At 49.5% G+C, this 9,785-nt stretch overlaps 1 long non-coding RNA gene across 1 annotated transcript; it reads left to right on the forward strand.

Annotated features, from left to right (window-relative positions):
- The first annotated feature begins 6 nt into the window (after positions 1–6).
- On the forward strand, positions 7–2,636 carry LOC143505615 (uncharacterized). The gene is made up of 2 exons (XR_013127906.1): positions 7–1,078; positions 1,460–2,636. It is a non-coding gene; the product is annotated as an uncharacterized LOC143505615 (long non-coding RNA).
- Positions 2,637–9,785: the final 7,149 nt, after the last annotated feature.

The raw sequence follows: 9,785 nt of genomic DNA on the forward strand, positions 1-9,785 counted from the left end.
CAGGATAGGGGTCTCCTCACCTGCTCACCAGGACAAGATCCTCAGTAGTGCACAGGGAATGTTGTCCCACATGCAACAGATACAGGACAGGATGGTTCCTGTCTGAACTGCCAGGACTAGAAGACAAAACTCAAAACGTACTTTTTTTCTAGTTTTTTCTGTTTATTTTGTTTGATTCTCTTTCAAAAAAGGATATCCATTTACCTCATCCATGCACTTTAAATTAAACATTCAAAGAAGAAAAAAGAAAAAGAAAAAAAAAACCGAGGAGAGAAGTTTATACGAAGATGGGAATGCCACGGCATGAAATGACTCAGCACTTTTCTGGACTTTTGGGGAGGACAGATCCCCTCCCCCGCTGTGGTTTTGTGAGTGGATGTGATTCTTCAGGCCTTCACTTCACATTGGAACTAAGAGGGCACGCTCTCCTCTCCTCCTCTCTTCCTTTGTATCTAGGCGACAGTATGTAAATAAGTAGACCTTTTGGATTGGCCCCGCCCCCATTTCTTGCTGTTTCATCATTTCCAGCTGTGTCTGTCCACCTGGCAATATAAAATGGGGACTTCATTCGCAGTATGAGAAGTGTAAAAAAAAAAAAAAAGAAGACATTTTGATCTCTTTATTTTTTCTTCTGGTGGTTTCTGGCTCTGTGCATTCGTCACACTTGGGAGAAGCATTTGGTCTTTGGTGTGTTGGGAATGGAACGCGTCTCCGGTGTGGGATCTGGACGCCTTCCAGGATTTCCCACCCTTTGAAATGGAATATCTGTCTCCACTCTGCAATTCTGCTCCCCGCTCCGCTTGGCTGGGTACTCGTGTGCGCCACTTGGATTCGCGAATGCTGGTCCGAGTTTTCATCCCTCGCTCTCTCTCTCTCTCTCTCTTTCTCCAACTTGGTCTCCAAGGCATATCCCTCCATCCACCCTCTCCCTTCTCCTGTTCTCACTCCCTCGGTCCATCTCCTTCTCTCTTTCCCTTCTCCACCCCCACCCCCCACCCCGACTCTATGAAGACCCCCGGCAGGCGGTGGAATCCACACACGTCTTACTTACTGGAAATTGCAGCAGGGCCGTGTGAAGGTAAGAGGCCTCGCAGTGCTGTCCCAGTATTTATGAGATCTGCTCTGTTTCCTCTGGGCAACCTTCGGTTATTTATTCAGTCCTTAGGTGGGCTTCAGACCAGCAAGAAAATAATAAAAATTACACATAAATAATTAAAAACATTTTTTTTTTAAGAAAAGAAAGTGCTCAGCAAAAAAGAAAAAAAAAAGGAATCGCCAAAGACAAAATGTAGAAAATGTCGGTCCCGGTCCAAGCAGCGTCATTAAATAGAGCTGATCTCAGCTTCTGTTCTCTGAGGATTACTGCAGCCATGATGTGTTTGTGCCCTGGGTGTTGTAGGGGCGAGTTGGGCGTGTGTGACTCATGCTTGCTCTGTCTCTTCCTCTTCCTCTTCCTCAGCAACCACACGGCAGCACGTCTGCAACTCTGCGGTACCTTTCACCGCCCCGGCCACCTCGCACGGAGCGCCGCGTTCGCATCGTCACGGCTACATTACCCCCACCCCCCGCGCAGCGACACGGAGTCCAATTTCCAGAATTCCTGGGACGCGGCAAAAACGTTCACGTAACAGCCGACGTGGAAACGCCCCCCCCTCGGAGAGGAGACGGAGAGACCGGGAGTTCTCTGCTTTGTTTATGATGAAATAATCATTTTGTTTTTGTGGTTTTATTTTACTTTTTTGGGGTTTTTTTCCCGCGCGCGGTCGCATGGTCTGTCTTGGCGTGTGCGGCCTTCTCTTCCTGGCGCTCGCCGTGATGCGTGGAGCAGCGTCCCACGCGTTTGCTTCCCCTCGGAAGACGACCGTTTGTTCCCGCTTAAAGGAGACGCGTGGCTGCTCCGGGAGCCTGACCCATGGCTGTCTGCTGGAAAAGACGCTGGCTGAACACTTCACTGTATGTTAAAGCACGCTGATTCTTATTTCTTCTTCCAGCATGAGGAATTTTACGGAGACTGTAACTACACCACAGCCTTCTTGGACCTGTTGAAGTCGTACATTTCTGAATTCCGAAAGCTAATAGCCCGGGACGTGGACGGTGAAAAAGAAAAGACACATTATTCGTACATAAAATAAACTTTATCGAAGGAATGTTTATTAAAAGGGAGAAAGAAAACTCTTGACACGTCATGTTTCGTGATTCATGAAATGCCATCCGATCAGAGGATTTCAGTTTGTCTAGAGGGGTTGTTAATGTGACATTCACATTTAGAAAACTTCCGACACCCAACTCTGTTTCTTTCATTTAATTTTCCTTTCCTCACTGTTTGGTTACTTATAAGGACCTATTTGGAATATGCAAAGAATAGAGAGGTGTCTGAGATCTTTAGAATGTACTGTACCAAGCTTCATAATGTCAATTCTGGGTATTCCAACTAACGTGTTTTTCAGTTAATCTAGTCATATGGATTAACCTTGTGCTTTTCTGCGTCTATGTATACTGCCATATTTTCTTTCTTCTTTTTTTAAAATTATTTTAGGTACATGAAACATGTCATTTATTTATGGTCTTTTTTATCTAGTTTGTAAATTGTAAAATAGAAATATGAGGAAAAATAAATGACTGCCAAGTGCGTTGTAGTAAGAGCCCGGGTAGATTTATGTGAAACTCACACTTGAGCGATAGAGCTGTGATTCTTCAAAACCACGTTCCTGGAACGCTGAACTGCGTCTGGTCTCCAGACGGACCATGTTCCGGAGTGGCCCGTCCTTCAAGGCGCTGTCTGGCTATGTGCACGCAGATTTTAGATCAACAAACGGTGCCGTTGGTGTGTCTTGTCGGTCGGCTGGTCGGGTCCGTGCACCGTTGATCGCGTGCTTACACTACAGTTGCCCCTGCACGCATCTGGACTGGTAACGTAAACCGTTTCTGGAGGACTTCAACGACAGGCCCAAAAATAATTTATTAATTATATATTATTACTTTTATTATTACATAATAATAAAAGAAAACTCCATTCCTCTTTCTAATTCCTGTATCCCCTCCTCTCTGCAACCTCCCCTCCCATCCCGCTCGTGCGAGGCGAGAGTGCTTGTGTAAACTCTTAGACCTGATTTCCACAACAAGGATCTTGGCTGTGGATAAGTACTGCGTTTACATTTTCAAAGGGGGTGGAGGGGCGAGGTGAACGAATCCTCTGCCGAAGAACAATTTCGACAATCAAACAGTATTGCGGGGAAACGCTGTAGTGGGGGATAGAGGCTCGCGCTCTCTCTCTCTCTCTCTCTCTCTCTCTCTCTCTCTCTCTCTCTCTCTCTCTCTCTCTCTCTCTCTCTCTCTCTCTCTCTCTCTCTCTCCAGCGAGCGTCTTCCTGTCCTTTCTGTGCACTGAATGCGCTGTGATACAGGCCCGGTGGCGCAGCGTACACGTTTAATCAGTAAACATCTGTTTCCCGGAGCCTTCTTCGTCCGCGATGATGGCTGATTGTGTGGGGCCCTGCGATAAATAAAGGGGGCGAGAAAGAAAAAAAAAAGGACGAACGAAAAAGAAAGAAAAAAAAAAATCTACAGTTTTAGAATTGCAGAAACCCCGCGTGAGCCTGGCTATGTTTTTTTTGGGGTTTTTTTTTTCCTGCAACAATCACCCTAATGAAGGAAGCATGCATTATGCATGTTTAGGCGCCTGGCGATGAGCAGAGAGGAAGCGAGAAAGGGAAATAAAGAAAGAAGGGGGAGAACTTAAACTCTGAGGCAGGAAAGTCTCACCGGGCTGACAATTAGTGGCTAGTTAATGAGGTAGAGAGGGTGGCGTTGTTTTGGAGGGAGAGGGGGGAGGGAGGGTTCGTCTGTAGAGATGTGTGTAGGGGTGTGTTCCCAGTGCGTGGTGTGCAGGGTTGCGTTACAAGAGGCTTCGCTCATCTCTGAGATCTCGGACGAATCCCGGTCTATTGTAGATGAAGCGTTTCAGAGTCGTACTGATCTGGGATCAGAGTCGTTCCCTGCTGCAAAATCAGACTGTAGAGAAGCTCTTCCAGGTCCCAGCGCACAGATTGTGGTGTCAGCAGTCAGAGAGTTGAAACGGCAGACCAGGGCTAATACACTATCCTTAATCTGCAAGACAAGGGCTAATACACATTTCCTAATCTCAAAGGCCAGGGCCAATACACTACCCTTAATCTCATGGACCAGGGCTGAAACACTGAAGCGCCATCCTAGATGAAGGTTGAAACACCAGCCTCTCCACAACACCAGACAGGCTGTGTGGTTCTTACGTACCTTCGTGTGTCCTGGGTTAAAATGTCGTTTTGGTTTTGCGATAGTAATCGAAAGGCAGAGAGATAGGACTGAATGAGACCAGTAATGCTGAACTACTACTCTCTCACTTGGACAGCCGCTCGTACAGGACTAAGACTACGGTCACGACTCTTCCAGAGACCCGTATGGGAGTCTCAGACCACTGGACAGAGGTCGGGACAGAACCAGGAAGGGAGGTTTGGACCAGCAGGAATAAGGCATTATCAGGCGTCAATCTCTTGGGTTTTATCAAATCTATAATGTAATGAACTATTCAATTTATATTTATTTTTATAATGACCTATTTTATAAAATTACAACAAAATCTTTATTTATGTCCTTTGTCAACAATGACTGTAATTGCATGCCACTTAATGTATAGACGAATGGAGCATTATATAATCGTTTAGATGAACTATGCTTCTAAGGATTTTAGATCATGGTATATATCTTGTCTAGCATTTACTATCAAACTACGATTGTAAAATAAGTGTCAGTTTTCTTCAATGGAACGTAATCAGGATTTGAGTCCAAACCTTCTCTCGTGGTGAATGTTTTTCACAATATGGTTGCGGTGGTGTTTAGTATGTGAAGTGTGTACGCGACGCTTGATTGTTTCGGGTGGCAGACACACTCTGAGTTCTGTTCCAAACAGCCCCGCATGATTAATGACAGATAGATGACGATGATAATGAGGTTTGCCTAACAGTGGCACACTTAGCCGCCCCGTCCTTTTAGAGAGACAGAGATGGAGGGAGAAAGAGAAAGAGGGGGGGATATAGAGAGAATGGGGGGAGATAAAAAGAGGGATGGAGGACTGACAGATGGAGGACTGAGAGATGGAGGGATGTGAGACGGAGGGATGTAAGATGTTGTACTGGAGGCGAGTGCATTCTTCTCCGCTCACAAACACTCCGGTTTCGAGCTTAACCAGCGTTAGTTGCTACAACTTCTCTCCACACCTCCAGCATTGTGGCCTGTCAATAGGGTGAGCAGCCGTACGTCACACAGAGGCAGCGCGGACGCCATTACGGCTCTGACCCATCTGCTCCGCTGTGCCGTTTGATTAGTATTTATGAGACTGTGTAAAGAAAGGCCACCGGTTCTAAATCAGGCAAGGCGGGTGTTTGGCACAGTGGAGCTCACTGAAACCTTCTACTCGAGTTCAACAGATCAGCCTGTGGAACGCAACAAAGAGCTGGCAGGAGCCCATCCATAGAGAGAGGAGAGAGAGAGAGAGAGAGAGAGAGAGAGAGAGAGAGAGGAGAGGGAGAGAGAGGGAGGCAGAGAGGAGAGGGAGAGAGAGAGAGAGAGAGAGAGAGAGAGAGAGAGAGAGAAGGAGAGGGAGAGAGAGACAGGGAGAGAAAGAAGGAGAGAGAGAGAGAGAGAGGGAGGGAGAGAGAGAGGAGAGGGAGAGAGGAGAGAGAGAGAAGGAGAGAGAGTGAGAGAGAGAGAGGAGCGGAAGAAAGAAAGAGAGAGAGAGAAAGAGAGAGGAGGGGGAGAGAGATTTAGTTCCTGAGTTTGCAAGTGTACTGCAGGACTATTCACACATACAGCCATGCCATTCCTCCCCCATACCCCTAACACACACACACACACACACACACACACACACACACACACAACACACACACACACACACACACACACACACACACACACACAGACACACACACACACACACACACACACACACAGACACACACACACACACACACACACACACACACACACACACACACACACAGACACACACACACATACACACACACACACACACACACACACACAGTGTGCAAACAGAGTTCCAACTAAGCCTTCATGTCGGCTACAGTCCAAGATCAATACAGCAACCAGCTTTAGTGCGTTTACAGAACCCTCGATCTCTGTCAAACACCAAACATTTAAATTACAAAGGACAATGAGGAATCATTCCTCACCACACCAGGAACACAGGACAGAGGTTTATAAATCACATCAAGGACTAATCTCTCCTCAAGCCCTCCGAATAGTTTCCCATACGTTTGTGATACTAACATGCAAAATATCGAACACAAAGTCAACATCCATCAAAAGGGAGCATTGTTCTTTGTTTGGTTTGAAATGAGAGAGAGAGGAAGAGAGAGAGAGATAAAGTGAGAGAGAGAGGGAGAGAGAGGGAGGTGGAGAGAGAGAGAGAGAGAGAGAGCTCAACAGAGGTCTGGCGGTGATCCACTGCTGACTGTGTGGACAGGGAGGCAGGTGGAGATGTGGAGAGAGAGAGTGACTGGAGGAGGGGGGTGATGGAGAGAGAGAGGAGGGGGGTGATGGAGAGGGTGGAGAGGAGGGGGGTGATGGAGAGGGAGAGGGTGGAGAGGAGGGGGGTGATGGAGAGAGAGAGGGTGGAGAGGAGGGGGGTGATGGAGAGAGAGAGGGTGGAGAGGTGAGCGGATGCTGTGAGCCGTTCTGTTGAACCGTTCAGTGGCGGAGTGGGTCCATCTGCCGGGCCGTACCGGCCAGCAGGGCGGCGACAGGCAGTGGAGGCAGGACGGACTGGCCTTCAAACCCCCAGAGCGGGAAGATGGTCGTCTATCCAGAACAAACTGCCACCTCCCAAGACCAAGGCCTGGGATTGGTTGCGCTGTTATGATCATCGACGCATCCCAACATTAGCCTCCACCTTCGCTCCACCTGTATTATGGGTGGGGGTGCAGACAGCATGGTGAGGCATCGGGTGATGGAGGGGCTTGACGGGGGTCACCGCAGCCTGGGCACCACCCTCCATTAACAGTGCACATGTAAACCAGGCATCCGGGAAGGTGCAGGTTTCCTCTCTCACACTGAATCTTCATGACTCCACCTCTTTTTAACTGGTGTAAGGTGTTATATTCAAGTTTTCCCCTCATCACCCCTCTGCACCACTCTCTACACCACCCTCATCACTCTCTACACCACCCTCATCACTCTCTACACCACCCTCATCACCCTCTGCACCACTCTCTACAACCACCCTCATCACTCTCTACAACCACCCACATCAGCCTCAACATCACCCACTACAACCACCCTCATCAACCCTCTACACCACCCTCATCACTCTCTACACATTTACATTTACATCTATGGCATTTGGCAGACGCCCTTATCCAGAGCGACTTACACCACCCGACTTACACCACCCTCATCACTCTCTACACCACCCCTCATCACCCACTATACCACCCTCTACAACCACCCTCATCACCCTCTACACCACCCACATCACTCTCTACACCACCCTCATCACCCTCTACACCACTCTCTTCAGCCTCTACAAACCATCCTCATCACCCACTCACACCACCCTCTACACCACCCTCATCACCCTCTACACCACCCACATCACTCTCTACACCACCCTCATCACCCTCTACACCACTCTCTTCAGCCTCTACAACCATCCTCATCACCCACTACACCACCCTCTACACTACCCTCATCACCCTCTACACCACCCACATCACTCTACACCACCCTCATCACTCTCTACACCACCCTCTACACCACCCTCATCACCCACTACACAACCCCTCATCACTCTCTACAACCACCCACATCAGCCTCAACATCACCCACTACACCACCCTCTACACCACCCTCATCACCCACTACACCACCCTCATCACTCTCTACACCACCCACATCAGCCTCAACATCACCCACTACACCACCCTCATCACCCCACTACACCACCCTCATCACTCTCTACACCACCCACATCAGCCTCAACATCACCCACTACACCACCCTCTACACCACCCTCATCACCCACTACACCACCCTCATCACTCTCTACACCACCCACATCAGCCTCAACATCACCCACTACACCACCCCCATCACTCTCTACACCACCCTCATCACCCACTACACCACCCTCATCACCCTCTACACCACCCCTCATCACTCTCTACACCACCCTCATCACCCTCTACACCACCCTCATCACTCTCTACACCACCCTCATCACCCTCTACACCACCCTCATCACTCTCTACACCACCCTCATCACTCTCTACACCACCCTCATCACCCACTACACCACCCTCTACACCACCCACATCAGCCTCAACATCACCCTCTACACCACCTTCATTACCCTCTACACCACCCACATCAGCCTCAACATCACCCTCTACACCACCTTCATCACCCTCTACACCACCCTCATCACTCTCTACACCACCCACATCAGCCTCAACATCACCCACTACACCACCCCCATCACTCTCTACACCACCCTCATCACCCACTACACCACCCTCATCACCCTCTACAACCACCCTCATCACTCTCTACACCACCCTCATCACCCTCTACACCACCCTCATCACTCTCTACACCACCCTCATCACCCTCTACACCACCCTCATCACTCTCTACACCACCCTCATCACTCTCTACACCACCCTCATCACCCACTACACCACCCTCTACACCACCCCACATCAGCCTCAACATCACCCTCTACACCACCTTCATTACCCTCCTACACCACCCCACATCAGCCTCAACATCACCCTCTACACCACCTTCATCACCCTCTACACCACCCTCATCACTCTCTACACCACCCACATCAGCCTCAACATCACCCACTACACCACCCTCATCACTCTCTACACCACCCTCATCACCCACTACACCACTCTCATCACTCTCTACACCACCCTCATCACTCTCTACACCACCCTCATCACCCACTACACCACCCCCTCATCACCCTCTACACCACCCTCATCACCCTCTACACCACCCTCATCACTCTCTACACCACCCACATCAGCCTCAACATCACCCACTACACCACCCTCATCACTCTCTACACACCACCCTCATCACTCCTCTACACCACCCTCATCACCCACTACACCACCCTCATCACCCTCTACACCACCCTCATCACCCTCTACATCACCCTCATCACTCTCTACACCACCCACATCAGCCTCAACATCACCCACTACACCACTCTCATCACTCTCTACACCACCCTCATCACTCTCTACACCACCCTCATCACCCACTACACCACCCTCATCACCCTCTACACCACCCTCATCACCCTCTACACCACCCTCATCACTCTCTACACACCACCCACATCAGCCTCAACATCACCCACTACACCACCCTCATCACTCTCTACACCACCCTCATCACCCACTACACCACCCTCATCACCCTCTACACCACCCTCATCACCCTCTACACCACCCTCATCACTCTCTACACCACCCACATCAGCCTCAACATCACCCACTACACCACCCTCATCACTCTCTACACCACCCTCATCACCCACTACACCACCCTCATCACCCTCTACACCACCCTCATCACTCTCTACAACCACCCACATCAGCCTCAACATCACCCACTACACCACCCTCATCACTCTCTACACCACCCTCATCACTCTCTACACCACCCTCATCACCCCACTACACCACCCTCATCACCCTCTACACCACCCTC

This window comes from Brachyhypopomus gauderio, unplaced genomic scaffold, assembly GCF_052324685.1.
Source record: "Brachyhypopomus gauderio isolate BG-103 unplaced genomic scaffold, BGAUD_0.2 sc408, whole genome shotgun sequence".
NCBI classification, from domain to species: Eukaryota; Metazoa; Chordata; class Actinopteri; order Gymnotiformes; family Hypopomidae; genus Brachyhypopomus; species Brachyhypopomus gauderio.